The sequence below is a fragment of the Cherax quadricarinatus genome, chromosome 43 (genome assembly GCF_038502225.1).
Source record: "Cherax quadricarinatus isolate ZL_2023a chromosome 43, ASM3850222v1, whole genome shotgun sequence".
In the NCBI taxonomy this organism is placed as follows: domain Eukaryota; kingdom Metazoa; phylum Arthropoda; class Malacostraca; order Decapoda; family Parastacidae; genus Cherax; species Cherax quadricarinatus.
The window spans coordinates 24,128,774-24,153,478 of NC_091334.1; the positions used below are offsets into that span (position 1 = coordinate 24,128,774).

Here is a 24,705-nt window from a genome sequence, read left to right on the forward strand (position 1 = left end):
AAGCGCCCATATGCTGCAGCGGTTATTTGATTGATCTGCGCCTCAGGGGACGTGCTCAGTATGATGCTCACTTCAAGATCCTTTTCCTTAAGTGAGGTTTGCAGCCTTTGATCCCTATCATGTATTCCGTCTGCGGTCTTCTTTGTCGTTAGTAGTTAATTCTTAGCAGTAAAATACATAAACATTATATTATGATATGTAAGACAAGCCTAGTGTTTGTTTTACTGTTTTTGTACTCTAAATGAGGCAAGTTAGCAAATAACATTGTTTCTGGTATACATGTCTTGAAGCCAGCTGGGTAGTGATGACACGGTGACGTCAGTAGCTTATGACAACACTGGTGGACCCCACTTGTGACAGCCAGTGTATGCTCGGCCGCTGTGCAGTGAAGACGTGAGTTACTCCGCAGGTGAGCTCAACCACATGTTGCTTCATCACTCGCACTTGTAAAACTAACAAATATAAATGAAGAATCAGTGAGTTTCCACATTATTAGACCATTTGTCTTAATGAGTTTTTTTTTTATATTTAGGCAGAAATGCCTATTGTTAGTGTATTAGATGGAAATTTCAAAGATTTTGTTAAACTACGTAACTTCGAGTTGAAATAATTGCATTGTACATCGTCAAGGAAACTGATCACGAGGTCTGATATGTTAAAATATTGACTTATTGTGCTCAGGGATACCCTTCATTGAAAAATTTAATTAACCAGTATTTTAATGCAATAATAATGTTACGGAGAGGTACCTTGATAATAAATGCTCCTGATCCAAGGACTTGGCGCTATTCTTTTTCCTGGCTCAGTCTATATAGTAATAATGCTGAGGCAGCCAAATAAGTTTGGCAGCCTCATTACTTTGGAAAAAAAATTCCCCCTTATTTCATTTCTACTTTGTCAGCCAGCAAAATTTCGTACTATACCGAGTCGTATCTTTCAGCTGGGAGTAGTGATGCTGGTGAGTGTCTCTTGATCCAGGGATTGGAGCTTCCTTTAGCGTCTTTGAATTAACTTTTTAACCCCCCCCCCCTCAAGTGCTGTATGACCCTAACTGGCATAGCGCTTCCTTGCGAATATTATAATCGTAAAACTAATAATTTTAACATTTAAACTTTAATATTAGTTAAGTAAGTATAATTTTTTTCCCTGAAATTCACTTCAGCGTCAAAAATTTTCACTAGATGGAGGTGCGAGATTGTCAAAACTATTATCCAGAGGGGTGAGGAGGGGTTGTTGAGCTGGTTCGGACATAAAGAGGACGAAGTAAAATAGAATGACTTCGAGTGTATAAATCTGTTGTGGAGGGAAGGCGGGGTAGGGGTCAGCGTAGGAAAGGTTGGAGGGAGGGGGTAAAGGAGGTTTTGTGTGCGAGGAGCTTGGACTTCCAGCAAGCATGCGTAAGCGTGTTAAATAGGAGCGACTGGAGACAAATGGTTTTTAGGATTTGACGTGCTGTTGGAGTGTGAACAAGGTAACATTTATGAAGTGATTAAAGGAAACCGCTAGGCCGGACTTGAGTCCTGCAGGTGGGAGGTACAGTGTCTGCACTCAGAAAGAGGGGTGTTAATGTTGAAGTTTTATAACTGTAGTGTAAGCGCCCCTCTGGCAAGACAGTGATGGAGTGAATGATGCTGAAAGTTTTTCTTGTTTGGGTCACCATACCTTGGTGGGAAACGGCCGATGTGTTAATAAAAATAAAAAAAAAATAAAAATTACATTAAAAATATTTTAACTACGACAACACGAATACTAGTCCGAAAGAAAATAAGACAGTATATGGGTTAGTACCCAAACATGCCTCTAACCCGATTACCTTATCATGACACGAGAGATTCTGGGTTAGTACCTCAAACACGGCTCTGAATGCCTCCCAGTCACATTTAAAATATGATTTCTGCAAGATTAGTTCTCCTCCCATGCATATAAATAAGTGAAGAATTCCTAAGTAAAATTAAGACTAAAACAACTCCATTGCTTTGACCTTAGAATACCAGAGTAGTAACTTAAGAACTGTAAACAGAGTAATAACTATTGACCTGCAAGTACCAGAATAGTAACTAGAACTGTGAATGCCTTATTAGTAACGGTAGACCAGTCAACACCACCATAACTGTACACCCATGAGCACGAGAACAGTAACTATTCCTTTGAACACCAGTATAGTAACTGTAGACCTGTGAACACCAGAAGAGTAAATACCGACCTGCGAACACCAGAATAGTAACTGTAGATATGTAAGCAGAATAATAACTATGCAGGGGAACACAAGAATAGTTACTGTAAATAAGCTTCACAACAGTAACTGTAGACCTGTGTGCTTCATAACAGTAACTGTAGACCTGTAATCACCAGAATAATAATTATAGATATGTGAGAACCAAAATTGTATCTGGAAACATGAACATCAGAAAAGTAAATCTCGACCTGTTAACACCAGAGTAGTAAATGTAGACCCGTGAGCACCAGAGTATAAACTGCAGACATGTAAGCACCACAGTAGTAACTGTAGACATGTGAACACCAGAGCAGCAACATTTAAATCTGTGAACACCAAAACTGCAACAATATGTATAGACTTGGGAGCCCCAGAATAATAACTGTAGACATGTGAGAATCAGAAGAGTAAATATCGAAGTGTGATCACAAGAAAAGTAACTAAGCAGAAGAGCACAAGATCAGTAGCTGAAGACATGTGAAGCCAGAATAGTAACTGGAGGCAAATGAGCTCCGAAGAGTAAATGAACTGTGAGCACAGCAGTAGCAGCTTTAAACACAGCAGCACCAAATTAGTGGTTGTAGACTTGAGTACTATTATCTGTAAACCTGTGAGTACCGGAATAGTAACTGTAGTAGTACCACCAAAGCTATAGCTGAATTCCTTGGTGTTTATCATGGTTGGCCTGTGTGCACCCGAGAGTTTGTACAGCCTAGCTAGTGCACCAGAACAGTAACTGGAGATCTGTGTGTACCTGAGGGTCCGTGTACACCAGAGGGTTCATGTGCACTAGAGCTGTAATTGGACACCTGTGTGCACCAGAGGGTCTGTCTGCCCCAAAGACGTAACAGGATACCTGTGTGCACCACGGTTAATTGAGCCAGCTGAGCGGCTACTTTATTGTGCACTCCATGCTCATCCTGTCAACGTTGGCGCGTGCACACAAAAAACACTTACATAGTGCTTTACCAGACTCCACTAGGCATAGTTACTTCATATAACTAGTGTTCACGTTACAATGTGGAGATACTCAAAAAATAAGGATTTTATTACCACTTAAAAACGTAATATAATTATTTCTATAAGTACATGTACAAGGTATACAGGCCAAGCTGACATCAATAACATATTGCTATATAGAAAACCCCTAATTTGCTCGAAATGCAGAGCATTTCGAGCAAATTAGGTCCTTGTCCCAGGATGCGACCCACACCAGTCGACTAACACCCAGGTACCATTTTATTGATGGGGAACATAGACAACCAGTGTAAGAAAACACTCCCGAAGCTTCTACCCTTGCCGGGAATTGAACCCGGACCCCTCACCGTGTGAAGCGAGAGCTTTAGCCATCAGGCCACGGGACATGAAATTAGTTTGCTAGTTCTTTTCTAGCAATGTTTCTGAAACTTCCGATTGCGATACCAAAATTATACTCAATATTCTCTCTGTATTGTACAAGTTCTTATAATTCATCCAGTGTGTCATACCCCTTGAAGCTTGTGTGGGGGCCTCTAGTGCCCACTGTGGGCACCAATAAACAGCAAGAACTTGTCTGCACCAAATGATTCATGTGCAGAAGACTCGTGCACTGGAGGATCAGAGTGCACCAGACAAGTGTACACCATAGAACCCGTGTTAACTCAGAAACTGGTGACTTGGAATGCACAATTTTTTTAGTGTGCACTAGAGAACCCGTGAGCACCAGAGGACCCTTGTTCACCAAGTCTGGGATATCGTATGCTTGGTTTCCTGTCTGAGCCTGTGTGTATCTGTTTACCCTTGTTTGTTTAGCTGTGTACACACCTATATGTGGTTGCAAGGGTCGAGTCGGCAGTCTTGTGTGCGCGCGCCTGTGTGCGAGCGCGTGAGTATGTGTGCTTGTGTACTCTACACATGAGTATTTTCTGTTCACCTTTGTGTGTGTGTACTCACCTAATTATGGTTGCAGGGGTCGATTCATAGCTCCTGGCCCGCCTCTTCACTGGTCGCTACTAGGCCCACTTCCCCTGCTCCTTGAGCTTTATTGTACCTCTTCTTAAAGCGATGTATGGATCCTGCCTCCACTCTATCACTCTTCAGACTGTTTCACTTCCATTTTAACAAGTTACATACATGTATCTCCGATCACACCGAAGGGAAATGTTACGCTCATAGACAGGTAATGACTGTCGGAAATCCATTGTCTTACCTATTACGTAATTTGTACATGGATATATACTTCAGATTTATAAATCATTGGTCAGGCCTCATTTAGTTTATGCTGCAGAGTTTTGGTCACCGTATTACACAGTAGATAATGCGCTGGAAAATATACAGAGATGGATGACAAAGTTGAGCCCATGAATCAGAAATCTTTCCTATGAGGATAGACCGAAGGAACTGAGTACGTATGTACTTACTGCAAAGGCGCAGAATTAGGGGAAATATGACTGAGGTGTATAAATGGAAGACAGGAATGAATAAAAGTGCACATAAAAAAACGTGCTAAAAATATTTCAGATATGGTAAACATGAGGAAATTAAATCTTCATCAGAGTACAAAACAAATTCTGGCCACAAAATAGAGCGAAACACCAACGTCAAAGACCTGGGAGTGATCATGTCGGAGGATCTCACCTTCAAGGACCATAACATTGTATCAATCGCATCTGCTAGAAAAATGACAGGATGGATAATGAGAGCCTTCAAAACTAGGGAGGCCAAGCCCATGATGACACTCTTCAGGTCACTTGTTCTATCTAGGCTGGAATATTGCTGCACACTAACAGCACCTTTCAAGGCAGGTGAAATTGCTGACCTAGAAAATGTACAGAGAACCTTCACGGCGCGCATAACGGAGATAAAACACCTCAATTAATGGGAGCGCTTGAGGTTCCTAAACCTGTATTCCCTGGAACGCAGGCGGGAGATACATGATTATATACACCTGGAAAATCCTAGAGGGACTAGTACCGAACTTGCACACGAAAATCACTCACTACGAAAGCAAAAGACTTGGCAGACGATGCACCATCCCCCCAATGAGAAGCAGGGGTGTCACTAGCACGTTAAGAGACCATACAATAAGTGTCAGGGGCCCGAGACTGTTCAACTGCCTCCCAGCACACATAAGGGGGATTACCAACAGACCCCTGGCAGTCTTCAAGCTGGCACTGGACAAGCACCTAAAGTCAGTTCCTGATCAGCCGGGCTGTGGCTCGTACGTTGGTTTGCGTGCAGCCAGCAGCAACAGCCTGGTTGATCAGGCTCTGATCCACCAGGAGGCCTGGTCACAGACCGGGCCGCGGGGGCGTTGACCCCCGGAACTCTCTCCAGGTAAACTCCAGGGAAACGGAAAACAATACTATGTTCAGTAAAGACAAATTCCAGCTACTAAGTTATGGAAAACTAGAAGAGATAATAACTTGAACAGAGTATACTACAAACTCTAATCATACAATAGAGCGGAAAAGTAATGTGAAGGACCTGGGAGTGGTACTGTCTGAGGATCTCACTTTCATAGATCACAGCAGTGCCACTATCACATCTGCGAAAAAAATGATAGGATGGATAATGAGAACGTTCAAAACAAGAAATGCTAAGCCAGTGATGATCCTTTATAAATCGCTTGTACTCTCACTGCTGGAATAATGCTGTACATTAACATCTCCATTCAAAGCAGGTGAAATTGCAGATCTAGGAACTGTACAGAGAACTTTTACTGCACATATAAGTTCCGTCAAACACACTAGCTACTGGGAACGCTTGGAAACACTTGACTTTTACTCTCTGGAGCGCAGGTGAGAGAGGTACATCATAATCTACACTTGAAAAATCCTAGAAGGAATGGTCCCTAATCTGCACACACAAATCAGTCCTTGCGAAAGCAAAAGACTAGGCAGGCGGTGCAAAATACCCCCAATGAAAAGTAGGGGCGCCATTTGCAAAGAGAAAACACAGTAAGTGTCCGGGGCTTAAGACTGTTCAACAGCCTCCCACCATGCATAAGGGGAATTACCAGTAGACCTCTGGCTGCCTTCAAGAGGGAGCTGGACAGATACTTAGTCGGTGCCGGATCAGCTGGGCTGTGGTTCGTACGTTGGACTACGTGAGGCCAACACTAACAGCCTGGTTGATCAAGCCCTGATCCACTGATAGACTTGGTCGTGGACCAGGCCGCAGGGGCGTTGATCCGCGGAATACCCTCCAGGTAGACTCCAGGGAAGAGATGACTTGCTGCAATAGGTTCAAACTAGTAACAGAGTCGTAGATGATCGGAACAAACTCTAGTAGCGTCATTGAGGTATAAATCTTGGTAGATTAAAAAATAAGTTAGAAAAGTACAAAAGTGGACTTGGGTGAGTGAGAGATGGAGGTGCCTAGCATGGACCAGAAGGGCTGCTGCAGTGCTGCTCCTCCTCCTTATGTTCTTATAACATGCGAATGCATGTATTTCATGTCTTGGCATGCACCAGTTCCACCGGTACACACTGAGTCACTGGGTTAAGAACGGGATTTCCAGAACATAGCTTTCAGTAATTGGACGATTACTATGTAAATCAGTCCCAACTTTGCTCGTGCCACTTCTCACATTTATCCCTCTGCATTGTTGTACCATACCTTCAGCTTCTTTCAATACTGTATTTTGGGAGGTAGGAAGAATTGGTGCAGAGGAGGGTAGGAAGGCACTGTGTGTGCCATTAACAACAATCTTCAACAAATCTATTGAAACACGGTAACTACAAGAGGTGTGGATGAAAGTAAATGTAGTCCGAATTTTTAAGAAGGAAGACAGACCGGAAGCATAAGCTCAAGACCAGTGTCACTGACGTGTATAGTATGAAAAATAATGGAGATTATCAGTAGAAGAGTGGTGGAGCACCTAGAAGGGAACGAGCCCATACACAACAACCAGCACTGGTTTCAGGAATGGAAAATATTGCGTCATAAGCCTACTGGAGATCTACGACAAGGTAACAATAGTAAGACTGGAGAAAGAGAGAGCGCGAGGGTGATGGAGGGGGGACGTTGGTAGACTGCATTTTCTTGGACTGTAAGAAGGCTTTCGACGCAGTTATGCACAAGAGATTGATATAAAACCTAGAGGAGCAGGGCATGTCTAGCAAGAAAAGCACTGCAATGGATCAGAGAATATCCAACAGGAAAGAAACGACTAGTGACGGTATGTGACGAGGTGTCAGAGTGGGCGCATGAGTCAAGAAGCATTCCAAAAGGACCGGTGTTGTTTCTGGCATATGTGGATGATATAACTGAAGGGATAAATTTTTAGATGTCCTTGTTTGCAGATGACGTGACGCTAATGGGAAGAATTCAAGCGGACGACGTCCAGGTAAGATTACAAAGGATTTGGACAGGCTGCCGTCCTGGTCTGAAAAATGGCTCCTGGAGTTTAACCCCGCCAAGTGCAAAGTCATGAAGCTTGGGGAATGAAGACTGCAGATGGAGTACATGCTCGGGGGTCAGAGACTGTAAACCTCACTTAAAGAAAAGGATCTTGGGGTGAGCATCACACAACATCCCGTGACGTACACAATAACCAAATAACTGCTGCAGCATATGTGCGCCTGGTAAACCTAAGAATAGCATTCCGACATCTAAATAAGGAGGCATTCACGATACTGTGCACAGTACGGCAGGCCTATTTTGGAGTATGCAGCATCAGAATGGAACCCATACCTGGTCCAGCATGTCAAGAATTTAGAAAAAGTGAATTTAGAAAAGAGAATGAAATTAGTTCTGTAGCTTTCCACAGCCACGTATGTGCTATCATCAGGAGCGACGTGTCCCGTTATACTTGGCACCTGCTGATTATAACATAAGACTCAGTAGTTAAAGGCATATCGAAATTTTGGCGGGATTCTCGGGAGGCGTGCTGAAATATTAGGGATTCAATCCCAGGTTAGTCATATAATATTGTTTATATAATATGTATCACCGTATTTTCCGGCATGACGGTGCATGAACATATAAAATGCACCTCAATTTTAACAAGCATAATCTGAAAAAAAAAAAAACTTTTTCCCTGATCTTCATGGCCACCCCCACTATCGGGTCATTTTAAAACTTCTTATCCATTCCGATCTATATTAAACCTCATTATTTCCCTGTTCATGATCATCTTGGTCACTGTCATGCTCATCCAGGTATTCCTCTGAATCAGCAATGCTTTCTGAGTTAGAAGTGTCTGTTTCCTCGTATAGAAGGTCATCTGTGCCGGCAAGGGCATTGCTAATGCACTACTTCCTAAATGACCGTATAACTGTGTGTTTAAATTTCATTCCAAGGGTTTTTGGTACACTGGCAAACCTGAGCAATTGTTGGCCCCTTCATCCAACCTGTGGATGTTACCTCGTGTTGTGGGAGTGTCATTCATTTGTTCCATTCTTCGAGTATGTACTCCTTAAAAGGCGTATTTATTCACACATCCAGGGGTTCCATTTGACCTGTTAATCTTCCAGGTATTATAGCTACTTGTGTTTTTAAAATGTTTCCTCTTAGTGACCTTTGTTAAGCGAGACTTGAATTGGTCCCACACGAGAAGTGACGGGATTTTCAGGAGTCCACCAGGACGCCTTGACCACACCTTTTCTAGACACACTTTGTCATCCTCGCCCAAACAGCGGTTAGTAAACCATGGCTAAAGCGTAATCCGAGGCCGATCCTTGACCTGACCTTGAGCATACAAGGTGCGGGCTGATTTTACATTTTTTTGGGGGGGGGAGGGGGGGCAGGGCACGTCACGTGTGTGTACATGTATATAATATATATATATATATATATATATATATATATATATATATATATATATATATATATATATATATATATATATATATATATATATATATGTGTGTGTATGTATGCAACCTGTTTTCCGGTGGAATGTGCGAGTCACCCATTCCACGAAGCGAGATCAAATTTAGCACGCCAAAAATACAATAACCTTACTAAGCGCGCCAAATCAAGTCAAACTAGATGAGCTTCGGTCTCTGCGCAATCTGATGCAGGTTTCCCACGTATCCTATATTCTGGGCCTGTGCTTTGAGAGCAGGAGTCATAGTTGCTTTACCTCAAACCCATCAGAAAGCAAAAAAGCTGCAGCTCATTGTCTTCAAAAGACCTGTGAACTGCTAAGCTTCCTGCGAGTCCATGAGCTGGAGAGACCCTCAAGAGGGCCATAAAGTTTCAGCTCGACTGTTTCAGTAAGTCTAGCACATGTACTTAAACATCCTCGACAGAGCAAGGTGTTGTAGATGAACACGATCAAGAGATACAGGAGCTGCAGAAGCGCAGCAGTTGAAACTTAACCAAAACACTGATAATAAGATAAGATTTCGTTCGGATTTTTAACCCCGGAGGGTTAGCCACCCAGGATAACCCAAGAAAGTCAGTGCGTCATCGAGGACTGTCTAACTTATTTCCATTGGGGTCCTTAATCTTGTCCCCCAGGATGCGACCCACACCAGTCGACTAACACCCAGGTACCTATTTGCTGCTAGGTGAACAGGACAACAGGTGTAAGGAAACGTGTCGGAATGTTTCCACCCGCCGGGAATCGAACCCGGGCCCTCCGTGTGTGAAGCGGGAGCTTTAGCCACCAGGCTAAATCTAACGAAACTGTTACTACTAGTGAGGAGGTTAGTCTGTGAAATATTACGAAAACAAGTATTTGAAAACTTCAGTAATCTTAGTTTTCAATTTGGGGGATTTAGTTTAAAAATTAGTCTCCTCAAAGATTAAATGACTGTGTAAATAATGTGTATAATTAAGGCAATATGACACTCAGTATAGTTTTTCAGCCATAGAGGGTATTCCGGGGGTCAACGCCCCCGCGGCCTTGTCCATGATCAGTCCACAATGGTGAACATCATACCTCCCATTGTTTAATAAAATTTCGAAATAACCAATAAAGACAAATAATTCGAGCTTTTATGTAAGTACCGTCATCATTAAAAATTTGAAGCTGTTATTATGAGGGTTCCCTTCAAGGGAGGTTCCTTGATGCTGGCGAGAGGCTCTTGATCTAGGGAATTGGATCTGTACTCCAGATCCAAAGCATTCAGGTTCAGTTCAGGGAACTCCCTGAATTGAACCTGAAAGCTTTCCATCCCCATCCCCCTAGGGGCCGTATAATCCTACGGGTTTAGAGTTTCCCCATGATTATAATAATATGAGGGTTATCCACTTTGCTGTTAGGAAACTAATACCTCAGTTTGCTAAATATATTTGTTACCTATGCAGCCCAAGAACCAGTACTCGTCTCCATGTAATCACCTGTATGTGGTTGCAGGGGTCGTGTCGCAGCTCTTCGCTACTGGGTTCACTCCTAGTTTCGAGTCATATCGTACCTCTTCTTAAAAGTAAGTATGGATCCTACCTCTGCCAATCCACTGTCCAGGTCGTTCTTGGACATTCCTAACATTCCTGTGACTCATCTGTGTTTTCAACTTCCAGCTGTGCCCTCGTGTTCCTGCTTCCCGTCTCTCGAGCAGTATATCTCTGTTCACCCTGTTTCTCTCAATATATTGTGCTTTGTTATATAAACCTTACTCCTTTCCTCTGATGTCATTAGCCTTAGTTCCTATAATCTCTTCTCATAGGACTTACTCCTTAACTCAGGAACTAGTCTTACTGCAGACCTCTGTACTTTCTCCAAGTTCATGACATGCTTTACAAGGTGTGGGTTTTATACTGTAATAGCATACTTATACAATGTTGTAAATGACTCCTTGCTAACATTTCTGAAAGTTATTCCTGTTTTCCCGAAGCGTATTTGCTATGGCAGTTATGCAATTGATGTGGTCGGCACATTACTCACCCAGAGGTTCTTCTACCCGAGTGAGATTTGCAACCTATGAACTCCAAGCCTGTAGTCCGTCTTTGGTCTTCTTTGCACTTGCAGGTGTTAAATTTCATTATCCACGTGTCAGGCTAGCCCTGCAGCATGTCTAGGTTCATTTGTAATCTTTCTCACCTGTTCGTATTCTCATTAGTTTCACATCTGTGGACAGGCATACCTCTATCTATACTGTCATATCGTTCACGTATACAAGAAATAGTCCCAATCCTAGAACTGATTCTTGTTGAACCACACGCTTGACATACATCCATTCCGACACCATTTCTCTGAATATCACAAGTTGTTTACCTTCTGCTAATTATTCCTTGATCCATTGTAGTTCCTTCCATGTTAGTCCTGCCTGCTCCTCTAGCATTTGTCAATGTCTCTTGTGAGTTCCTGTATCTAAACCCTTCCTACAGTCTAAAAATATGCAGTCTACCCACCTCTCTTCTGCCTTACTTTTGTTACTTTGTTGTGCAATTCGTATTGGTTTATGAGCCTGTATTTACTATCTCTAAAGCAGTGCTTGTTATAGCTCATTAACACATTTCTTTGTAGGTGCTCCACTCTTCTCTTGATAATTTTCTTCTGTTTGTCCATTTTCTTCAATATGGGAACTACTTTTCTGCTGTCTTCCACATCTCTGGTAGTTGTCCTGTGTCGATTGACATATTCAAGATGTTGCTAGTGGCTCACACAATAATTCCTCTCCCTGTCTCAAGATCCACGGAGAGAGATCATCGAGTCCTACTGCCTTCGTAGTTCCTCGCTTACACAATAGATTTATCGTCTTCTCCTGTTGTATGTATTGTGTGCAGCACTTGTTGGTGCACTCTACCACTTCGGCTCTCTCGTAAACTTATTTCCTCTAAGAATACCTCCCTAAATTTCTCGCTGAGCTCCTTGCAGATTTTGTCCTTATTCCTTATGAGTTCACCTTCTTTCTCATCTGTGTCAGTCTCAAATTGTCATCGAGCCTCTTATCCATGCATATTCGTTTCTGGCTCTTATGTTATTTTTCTGCTTTGCTTTCCATGTTCTAGTACATTTAACATTAGCATCTCTTCACTTCTAGATAAATCATGGATTTACTCAGGTCTACCTATTGCTTCTCTTGATCTGGGGGTATGAATTCCTCATCTGCCTCCTGGCACTTTTCGGTCATATACTCCATCTCATTTGCTGTTTTCTTGTCTCTCTCCCTTTCCCACTTCACCTCATTCTGGAATTGCCTCATGCCTGTGTAGTCTCTTTTGAAGTTTGGTTTCTTGTTTTTTTTTGTCTCTTTCCTTGTGTACTTATACAAGGTATTTGAAACATGGAACCATGTGTTCGCTAGCACAAGGGGCCTTACATATTCAGTATCACTGTCATAATCTCTCAAGGCGAGTACAAGGTCCAGCCTTGCTTGGTCATCCTCTTTTCTCTCTCTGGCTGTGCCCCTACGTGTTGGTGCATGAAATTCTCCGTTACCATCTCCAGCATCTTAGCCCTTCATGTTTAAAGACCCCAGTGTAGCTCAAGGTTCTTCCAGTCATTCTCCTTGTGGTTTAAGTCTCCTATGATCAGCAGTCCCCTTTTGATATGGTCTCCTCCGGCCACCTCAGCTAATTCATCTATTACTCTACTTTTGTTGTAATATTCTTTTCTTGGTCTCTTGCTCTTTAGTGGTGGATTTTACATCATTGCTAACATCACTTTGGTACCCCTCGTCTTAAGTGCTCCTACAATGTAAGAACACTTAAGACTATTGATTCCTCTCATCTCCTCAAAACTCCACTGGCTTCAGATTAGTAGTGCTATTTTTCCACCTTCTGTTTCCTCTGTTTTTTCTCATAATCTCACCTCCATCTAGGATAATTGAATCTGTTACCTCTGTGGGCATCGTTTCTGTGAATGCCATAATGTCTGAGGATGCCAGAACTTTTTAATGTGTGTGATACTAAAGTGTCAAGATTTTGAAGCCGATCAGAAGACAATTTCAAGTAATAAGTAGTGTTTCAAGTAATCATAAACAAAACAAAAAATGTAGATGGCTGAGGAAACTTACCACTATACAAATAATAATAAAAGGTAGAAATTCGATGCAGAATAATTTTCCTTGTGTCAACTGACTAACGTGTCACACTAAATTCGTGCCATTGGCAACGCCATGATCATTGACAGTGCTAACGCCAGTTAATGCCATTATCAGTGACAGCGCAAGTGACAGTGCCAATGCCAGGGCTAATGTCATTTCAAGTGTCAACACAGGTGCCAGTGCTCCTAAATACATGTACGGTTCTTATCCTTGGGAAATTTTTAATAGTTATGAATTTATGCAGTAAAAACTACTATCAAAACATATTTGTGAGAGTAACTGTCCATTGCTTACTCATGTTTGGCACAGGTGGGTGTGGCCAGTAATTGCGTGGATGACCCCCTCCCCTTCCTCCTGGCATGTAGGTCAACACCACTTTGTGGACCCTTACGTCAATTCATTGTTTCCTATCACCATTAGTTCATCCTCTTTTCTGCAACCTTGCAAGCTCCTGATGTGTTGATTGCAGCACGAAAGGCCTAGAGTTATCCTTTAACTCTCCCCTCGCTCGCTCTCACTTTGTTCGATTTTTACGGGAGTCGTTAGTTAGCCACCTGTCTATCGGTTTCAAGCCTCCCATACATTTTGCATCAGTTCTGTTTACCTCAACGAGCGACTGTTTCTCGCAACAATAGGCAAATCCCACTGAGCAGAGGTACTCGCGTAACAATAGTTTGAGGCATCTGATCACTGCCGATGCTGTCTTTCCAGATTATACAGCGAAATCTGACTAGGCAGGATTTGGTAAGGATACTTATATAATGCATTGATACCCATGATTAATAACTAATGTCCTTGTAATTACAGAGTATCACCTAATTTAAGATTTAATTAAAAAAAGTAGTTAAAAGTTTTTTTTTTTTTCTATGTAATAACTCGTACCTTGGGAGCACTTCAAAGTACCGTCGGTTGTCATCTTGACTATTGAGAGAGATCGGTGTCTCTCGTGGCACGTTCTCGTAAAGGCAGAGAGTTCTTCTAACCCCATCCCCCTTCCTCACTTTCAATTGTATGGATGTGTTAGGAGTGTGTGTCTCCTTTGTGATGCATTAAATCTCCATCGCTTAAATTAACTAAAATATATTTAATCCAGATTTTTTTCTCTTTCCTCCACTCTTTTCCATATTTTCATTTCCCCGCTCTGTGATGATGAAGATAGCCTCATACAAATCCCATTTCTCCTATGCATGGGATGGGTTATGAAAGATGGCAGTTCCAATGTAACAAATTCCAGTCATGTTCAAACGAAGCCCTTGAAGTTCTTTCAACTCATAAAACTGTATTCATGAAATATGCGATCTTATTCTCATTCTCCTACTGAAGCATCTAAGCTCAGACTGACAGATTTTAACTCTTATGTCTACACCCTAAATGATAGAAGATGCTCTCTGTAACAAATGCCCTCTTATTTATACCCATTAAAATACATTACCATTAAAATATATGCACTCGACAGTATATACATTTTAATATACCTACTTTTCAAAAGCAATGATTACCAAAGTGCATAATTACCAAAATTTGTACTCGCAATATACATTTTCACGAAAGCAAATGTTTACCAAAATCCATGGTCGCTAAAATATACGTACGCTATACTGTAGGTGCCACTGAAGATCCGTATAATGAAAATATGAATGTATTTACAACTATCCGACAAACTGATGATGGAAACTATGCAGCGTTTCGGTCCGCTAGTTCCATGATCGTGATGAGGCGTGATGTTTGAGGGAAGACTGAAACTTCGTTCTCTATTTTTCTGGCGGGTTTAGCGCCTAGTTTTAATTACAATAATATATTTTCCAATTTGTAAGGTTAGTTATATATTGTTTTAGCCACGGAATTGTGTGTTGTGAATCATTCCAGCTGCGGTATTGACTGTTATCTGTGTGAGCTTGCCAACACTATCACAGAATTTCGACCCTCACTAAAATGCACGCTCAGCCAACTGAATGAAGGGATATAATGTGACCAGCCTGGATGTTCAACCTAAAAAGAGCAAGTGACCCAGAAATTTTGGGTGAAAAAAACTGATGTCACCTTATCGTGTTGTATCTTAAATATTTGTGTAACACCATCACTATCATCACAACCACTACCAGCACTAACACTATCAGCACTATACCTCTTACCCCAACACTACCGCGTGGCACTTCCAGACTCATTAGTGCCACCACCACAACCCCCGTCCATCACCTTCACAAAATTTCCACCACTAATGTAACTATTATCATCCCCCCTCCCCAGCCATCATCACAATCTCTATTATCAATACAGTGTCAGTCATCACCACCACTATTCCCACCACAGTCACCCTCCACGACGACCACCACCACCCTCACCAGTACTACCATCACCACCCTCACAATCACCACCCTCACCATCACCACCATCACCACCACCACCACCATCACCACCACCACCACCCTCACCATCACCACCACCACCACCCTCACCATCACCACCACCACCCTCACCATCACCACCACCATTACCCTCACCACCACCACCACTACTGCTGCTGCTACTACTACTGCCACCACCACCACCACCACCACAACCATCACCACCAGTACTACCATCATCACCATCACCAGTACTACCATCATCACCATCACCATCACCAGTACTACCATCATCACCATCACCACCACCAGTACTACCATCACCATCACCACCACCACCACCACCACCACCATCACCACCACCACCACCACCACCACTACTACTGCTGCTGCTACTACCACCACCACCATCACCACCACCATCACCACCAGTACTACCATCATCACCATCACCAGTACTACCATCATCACCATCACCACCACCAGTACTACCATCACCATCACCACCACCATCACCACCACCATCACCATCACCACCACCACCACCATCACCACCATCACCACCACCACCACTACTACTGCTGCTGCTGCTACTACCACCACCACCACCACCACCACCACCACTGCTGCTGCTGCTACCACCACCACCACCACCACCACCGCTGCTACTACTACCACCACCACCACTACTGCTGCTACCACCACCACCACCACCACTACTGCTGCTGCTACCACCACCACCACTACTGCTGCTGCTGCTGCTACTACTACTACTACTACTACTACTACTACTACTACTACTACTACTACCACCACCACCGCTGCTACTACCACCACCACCACCGCTGCTACTACCACCACCACCACCGCTGCTACTACCACCACCACCACCGCTGCTACTACCACCACCACCACCGCTGCTACTACTACCACCACCACCACCACCGCTGCTACTACTACCACCACCACCACCACCACCGCTGCTACTACTACCACCACCACCACCACCACCGCTGCTACTACTACCACCACCACCACCACCACCGCTGCTACTACTACCACCACCACCACCACCACCGCTGCTACTACTACCACCACCACCACCACCACCGCTGCTACTACTACCACCACCACCACCGCTGCTACTACTACCACCACCACCACCACCACCACCGCTGCTACCACCACAACCACCACCACCACCACCACCACCACCACCACCACCACCACCACCACCACCACCACCACCGCTACCCTCACGTAGCATCATGAGCAATCAGTCAACTTACATAAATTAGCATATACAAGCGAACATACAAATTTACACCCGCTAGTGGTTCAGCAGTAAACAACACGTGTCCGGATCGTGTACAAACACTGGTCGCATATTTATCCCAGCTTATCCCTGCCCCTCTTAACCAGTTCCAACCCCTCTACATCTAGCCTATCTAAAGACTAGCTTATCAAACGCTTTTTCTGTTCTTTGTAGCTAATCTTCACTTATCCTAGCTTATCCCAGCTCCTCTTCGCCTATCTCAGCCTCTCTCTATCCATTCCACATAAATCTCAGCCCATCCCAACTTAGCTCATCTCTCATTTAAGACCAGACACTGAGTGGGTTGCCCAAACCTGACGTCAGGTGAGTCACCTGAGGTTAAAGTCAAGGACGCAGGGATAGCCAGGTGGTATAAGAATGGGAGAGAGAGAGAGAGATAGAGAGAGAGATAGAGATACATACATAGTCATATTTGCTCATCAGCTAGAATGCATCGCATTTTTTTTTATGTCCATTAAGATTATAGTTTATGAAATCGAAAATTAACAGCTAATTAATCAGACTATTTTGCAATTATTTTTATAAAATAAAACTGCTAAACTAGTGTGATGTTAGTAAAGTCCCACTACTGCTAGACATCAACAAGGATACTACTGTATTCTCTTGGTGAGATTTTAAAGTACACACTGTACAAAAATAGAGAGATGAATAATTCAGTGAACGAACCTTCTCACACCAGTATGTATCACTCACACATCATTCCGTTAAGCAGCATATGCCCACTACAGCGCTGACGAATATACTCCAGAAGGAAGTTAAAAGTAAACAGGAAAGAGCAAGGTGATGAGGGTAACAAAAAATTAAGTAATGAAAGACTGAATATCATGTTGGAGGGAGAGAGTATGGAGGAAGTGAATGTATTCAGGTATTTGAGAGTGGACTTGTCTGCAGATGGGTCTGTGAAAGCCGAAGTGAACCATAGAATCGACGAGGTGAGTGGTGAATTGAGGAATCTATGGAAACGAAGAACATTTTCCATGAGACACAATAAAGAAATGTATAATAGTGGTACCAACGCTCTTGTATGGGTGTGAAGCATGGGTTATGAATGTTGTAGCAAAGAGGAGGCTGTAGGCAGGGAGATCCATTTGCTCCATTCCTCGTCTGCATAGCTGTAAGAGAACTCGCATCCAGCTTGCACAACGAAGTCGATATCTGGTACCTAGATGATGGCACTCTGACAGGTAATGAGGAGTCCCATGTAGAGGACCTTCAACTGGTGAAGTCACAGGGAGAAGCTTTGGGACTGATCCTTAACCCTTCGAAGTGTGATATCTCAACAGACCAGAAAATAATTACAGTTGAGCAAACGGTTCGACTTGAAATCTCAACTACCACTCCTTCCATGAGCATCCTATTGGAAGAACCGCTGAGTTGTCAGGTTGTCGACACAGGGAGGAGGAGAGCAAAAGTGATCTGGATGGCCCTGATGCCCTGTATCTCCTATGTTGTATAACTACCTAGACTAACCTATATCTCCTTCAGTAGCCCAACATTTAGTGAATATGGGGTATTACTGAGATCTCTGTTTAGGAAATCATTGAATCTGTCACTGGAAGATCAACAGTTTGATCAAGCAACACTTTCAGCACGGCTGGGAGGTATATGGGTGCACAACGTAGCGCAGGAAGCATTACCTGCATTTCTGTTCTAGTGCACTGCATCCAGAGTACTAATATTAAGATCGTCCCTGAACGCTTGAGAGGTGCTGTAAAAACTCACGACCCAAAGTTCATCGATGCAGCTGCACTATGGGACAGTCTTGCAAACTCTTCAAGAAGACACGCTCCTTCTACAGAACACGAGCAGTTCCACTGGACCAAACTGATCGTTGATAAAATCGCCTAATGCTCAACAACGCCTCAGGAAAGGACAAAGCTCCTGTCCTAGTGGTAAAGGCACCACATTCGGATTTCGCCCCGACTCTCAGGCCGGATTGGTGTAGTTCTTCGCCTAGCCACCCCCATACTCACAGGTGCATTTGTGGCAGGGCGTCAACTGATCAATTGGGCTGCATGGTCTAGTGTGTCATACGTCGGAAGGAAAGTATGCCATACAGGAAGAGGTCAATGACATCAAGGGAAGTCTCGCCACAGCCCGTTGCCCAGCAGAACGGGAACCTCAGGTACTGAGGCCTGATGGTGTCACCATGTTACACTGGAAAGGTGGTAATCAGATTGTATGGGATTATATATGTCAACAGTGGCTGACGCCTCCTTACAATACTCAGGAGCTGTAGAGGATGGTGCCACCAGTTGGCATGGGCCAAGTGTGCTCTCAGATTCCTTTAAGAATTGGAAGATAAACTCTTCACGGAAGCCAAGAACCCTAGAGTGAGCCGAAGTTAAAACTTCAGAACAGTTCATCATACTGCTATGGAGGAGGCTCATGCCTGACAGAGATCCAGCGCACGCATACTGGTATTAGTAAATCTCGCAATGACTAACAAATAGCTTTTTTCTTTAATATTATTAGGTATCTTCGATGGGAGAAAGTTAAGTGTTTTTTTCTGTTTGCTTCCTACAACTTCTCGTTTTTATTTCGCACATAATGCAAAAATGCCTCTTCGATCAGCATCAAACTTTCAGTGCTCTTGTACGGTCAAAGAGCCTGATTCCAGGAACAAGTGGCTTGTCCAGGTGCTCCATGGCCAAAGGTGTTGAATTCATTCCTAGCATCCTGGAATGCCTCTAATAACTTCTAAATTCCTTGCAGCATAGCTGCAAACGATAAAAAAAAACAAAGGTGTCTTCTAATTCAACGATAAGAGTGAGTGAAATTCAATCGAGTACATGAAGGTCTGTCAATTTTATGAGTAAAATAGCGTGAAATTTCAATTCCCATTAAAACCTGATGTATCTTATGACCAGGGTAGTGCCCATTAAAATTATTTTGTCTACAGGAAAATTTCCAAAAGCATTAAATTTTATTATAAATCTTGGAATTAATGGAACCCTTGAGCGGCTTCAGATTTTCATTCCTGGTATGGTTTTTAGAGAGAGAGGTTCTTGCTATTAAACTGCATTAGTCCAAATTTGCCAGTTTTATCGAATAAAGTGTTCTGTGACGCATCCAGAGTCCTTAGCTGCCACATTCTTGAGACACTGAGGGGGAGTATGTTAGTAACTTCGAAGGCCAGAGTAGTGCTCTTGAAGTCTAAACAGTTCCAGAACTCGAATTAACAGCACTTTTTGTGAATTAGCAGTGTATCTCTTCAAGGTATTAAAACCACTTTCTCTCTCCCTCTATCTCTATCTCGCACTACAGAGCAACGACATTGGTGTAAGCAAAGTTGGCGAACATATAAATGCACCCACACATTATGGCATATACAAGGAGCTAGTTTACCCCCACACATTAACAGGAGTTAACGGTGCCTGCAGTGCTGAAAAACGCCAAAACTTCATTCAAGACCCTAAATAAGGTTTAACTAAGACTGTAATACATCTTATACATAGGACACTGAATCACTCCGAACATTATGCAGCTGATGCATAACTGCATTCCCTGATAACGAATAATTTCGTTTAATTATAAAATAGCCTACCCCAAAGAAAATCCAGTTTAAAATTTGTTAAATCAATACAAAAATACAAACTGGTTAGATCAATACAAAAATAATCCCAGTGAAGCTTCACCGGAGTTTTGGGTTTGAAGCTGATCAGAAGAGGCTTTCTCTGGTTGTTAAATGGTAAAAAAAAAAAAATTGCATCTCGTATGATCTCAGACGGTTATAACTACGACCATAATTTTTAAAGGAGTGGAGGAGTAAACCAGTGGAAGGCCTCGGTCAGATGACCGAAAGCTCCAATGGTGGGTGCTGTATAGCCCTTGTGGCTGTATAGCCCTTGTGGCTTAGCGCTTCTTTTTGGCTGTATAGCCCTTGTGGCTTAGCGCTTCTTTTTGATTATAATAATAATCCAATGGCGGGTCATCGTCAGATTAAGACCCGCGTCAGGAAACACTTGTCCCGTTTCCTGACGAACCTTACCTAACCTAGCCTAATAAAATTGGAAAATTTGAAATTCACACAGCTGTAAGTGAACGCCAAGGTTTGTTGTAACATAGCCAAGGTTTATTGTAACATAGCCAAGGTTTGTTGTAACATAGCCAAGCTTTGCTGTAACATAGCCAAGCTTTGCTGTAACATAGCCAAGCTTTGTAACATAGCCAAGCTTTGTAACATAACCAAGCTTTGTAACATAGCCAAGCTTTGTTGTAACATAGCCAAGCTTTGCTGTAACATAGCCAAGCTATTTTGTAACATACCCAAGCTTTGCTGTAACATAGTTCACCGACGGTGAAAGTTTAAAGCTGATCATAAAAGATTGTCATTCACAAAGAATGTTAATAAAAATAAAATCCATTATTATCTTACTAGAAATCGACAAAGATTGTCACTGTAAATAAAACTATTACAAATTAGTTGTGGGATATAATTTTGATGTTCAACACATTCACTATTGAAGAAAACTGGATTTTGTAAAGAAACATGAATGTCTCGTATACTGTGTTTATAGTCTGCATTTAGTAGCATAAACAAAAGCACCCTTAGCTATCCTTTGACGTCACTCGCCCGGTAAAAGCATAAAGCTCCGGCATGCAAACTGGACGAATGAACATGCACAAAATTTACCATATATGATTTTTCCTCCTAACTGCTACGTAGGTTGTACTATAGTATCTTAACATACGTGTAAGAACACTCTCATACCATCACACACAGGTGAGTACACTCAGTCCAAACTACACAAATGAGTACAATGACCCCAATGGAAATAAGTCACTCTGTCTGACTTTTTTGGGTTATCCTAGGTTCTCTACACATATGCTGCTATGTATGATAATTCTATGTAACTGTGTTTGTGTATACCTGAATAAACTTACTTACTTACAATCACAGTCCGTCCTACACAAGGGTTTCACTCGTACCAACACACACGGCAGTACACACTCCCACATACATATATACACGAGTACGCTCACATACTAACACATGTAAATACACTTACCAGCGCGCGCGCGCACACACACACACACACACACACACACACACACACACACACACACACACACACACACACACACACACACACACACACACACACACACACACACACACATTCCAACGCTGCAAAAGAGCACACTTATATACTAACACATGTAAATGAGTACACTCACTCTCAACAATGGAATACCCAAATACCAGTTCATATGAGAGTACACTCACAAGAGAATACACACGTTCCAAGACGCACACGAGTACATTCCCGTGCAGTTAAGTACTTAAAGGCATAAAAACACAATAAATCAACTTACACATTTGATCTGGTTTACGTGAGCACAAAACCCAAACACAGTGGGTAAAGAATGCATGCGAGAGATTCTTTATTAAGTTATCAGATCACAGCTCAGTGTGAACTTCAAGGCCATGAGAGTGTGGGTCTCACTAAATAAATAAAAAAATTAGGACATACGCTATAAAATTATGAAATCCCAATTCATATAGGAATGAGAGAGTGAGACGGACAGACAGACACATAGACAGACAGAGAGGTAACAGTAAATAGCTTGTAAATACGGATAGAAATTCTTGAACTAACCCTGTGAAAACCCGTGTATAAAGAAATATGCATTAAATAACATAAATACAGGGGCACACCAGAAAATTCATTCATCATTTTACCTCGTATTTGTGTTATACAAGGTACTGAAAGAGGAACTCTGAGAATCATTTATATTTGAGTTGAACAAGGTTCTAAGAGGGATATCCTGAGGACCTTCAATTATTTCTGTGTTTAAAGTACAGTGAGAAAGTACCTTGAGAACCATTACTTACATATATGCGTGCTGTGCAAGGTACTTTGGCTTAGAGAGAGAGTAACTCTGGCAGCAGTCACATGTATGTTGTAGAATGCATGAGAAAACGAACATTGAGAACCATCACTTTATTCCTTAAATGCTGTCAAGACACATGAAGTAAATATTATTTTTAACCTACTTTCTTACATATGTCTATATCTTGCTTTCTTCAGCTTTCCTCCCTCATATATGCTTCAATGCCTCGCCTTCACTATAACTTACATCCCTTCTTTCTTCCCTCACTTACCTTCCCTCCTACGTTGCTTCCACCCTCCTTCCTACTGTCACGCCCACGTTAATCATCCTCGGCGGAAATAAATTGAACTAAGTCAGCATGTCTGTCTCTCACTGTCTCTCTCTCTCTCTCTCTCTCTCTCTCTCTCTCTCTCTCACTCAGTAGTGAAACGGGGATTTTAAATAAGCTGATAAGTTAATGATTTAATTTCTAGTAATAGTGTCCGCATTTTAGTCCTAAATAATTTAGACATTGTCCGTATATTTATTATGAAACCAACCAGAAATTTTTGTTTTGAAACAGTTTTCTCTAGTTCAAACAGCTTTTTCACAATATATGTTACTTGTCATGATACATTATTTTCAGTATAGATCGCACCTAAAACAAGGTAGATGGAAGCCTGTTTCACTATATTAACTATTAACTACATGCGGTTGAAGTTTCAAAATATTAAGACTGAAACCACTCATATTTGCATTAAAATTTGTTAGAAGGAGATTGAAAAATTTATGCTCGATTTAGTTCATCGTCCCTTTACAGTTGCAGGGGTCGATTCACAGCTCCTGGCCCCGCCTCTTCGCTGGTCCACTCTCTCTCTGCTCCATGTGTTTTATCTGTTCCCTGAGATTCGACTGACTTTTCAACTTCCAGTTGTTACTCCTTGTTGCTGTGTCCCAACTCTGAAACATTCTGTCTATATCCATACTGAGAGGAATTCCTCTCAGTATTTTATGTCGTTATCATGTCCTCCCTATCTCTTGTCCTCGTGTGTCGTTACGTCAATTCCCTTTAACATCTCCTCTTGTGTGTGTGTACTCACCTAGTTGTACTCACCTAGTTGAGGTTGCGGGGGTCGAGTCCGAGCTCCTGGCCCCGCCTCTTCACTGATCGCTACTAGGTCACTCTCCCCGAGCCGTGAGCTTTACCATACCTCTGCTTAAAGCTATGTATGGATCCTGCCTCCACTACATCGCTTCCCAAACTATTCCACTTACTGACTACTCTGTGGCTGAAGAAATACTTCCTAACATCCCTGTGATTCATCTGTGTCTTTAGCTTCCAACTGTGTCCCCTTGTTACTGTGTCCAATCTCTGGAACATCCTGTGTGTGTGTGTGTGTGTGTGTGTGTGTGTGTGTGTGTGTGTGTGTGTGTGTGTGTTTGTACTAACCTAGTTGTGGTTGTAGGGGTCGATTCACAGCTCCTGGCCCCGCCTCTTTACTCTGTGTGTGGTTTGTGTGTGTGTGTGTGGTGTGTGGGGGGACTAGATGACACGTATGACTTTTTGCGAACAGATTTAGTAGTAGGAGACACAGACGTGTAAATATTTACACAGAGAAGAACGGGTGGGGCCTGGGAGTGCTTGCTTACCCTCGCTTATCGAGATAAACAGTGATAGCACATGTTTTTACTATTTTTATCTTAATCTGATAGCGGTTCAAGGAATCATCGTCCCACCACTCGATTTCAAATGCTGTTCACTATCAGTTATGGATATTTTTTTTTTTGTGTGTGTGTGTGTGTGTGAGAGAAAAAGTCACTATCTATCAGTGTCGAATTAATGTCTTGAAAGAATAATAATATAATATCTTTATTTCTACAACTGTATGTACAAGGTATACAGACCATAGCTGACATCAGTGACATACTACTATATAGAAAGCCCCTTGTTATGCAGAGCATTTCGGGCAAATTAGGTCAGTTTTGTCCCAGGATACGACCCACACCAGTCCACTAATACCCAGGTACCTATTATTAATGATGGGTGAACATAGACAATAGGTGTAAGGA

The 24,705-nt window shown here is 42.5% G+C and overlaps 1 protein-coding gene across 4 annotated transcripts in view; it reads left to right on the forward strand.

Moving 5' to 3' along the window:
- The first annotated feature begins 332 nt into the window (after positions 1-332).
- The window catches only part of LOC128694293 (uncharacterized peptidase C1-like protein F26E4.3), a 151,856-nt gene continuing 127,483 nt past the window's right edge, over positions 333-24,705 (forward strand). The window contains exons 1-2 of one of the 4 annotated variants that reach the window (XM_070093732.1): positions 333-409; positions 10,506-10,575. The gene's annotated coding sequence lies outside the window, so the exon portion shown is untranslated. Of the gene's footprint in view, positions 410-457; positions 477-10,505; positions 10,576-24,705 lie in introns of those variants that run through there. The other 3 variants (XM_070093733.1, XM_070093734.1, XM_070093735.1) reach the window with 3 other exon arrangements.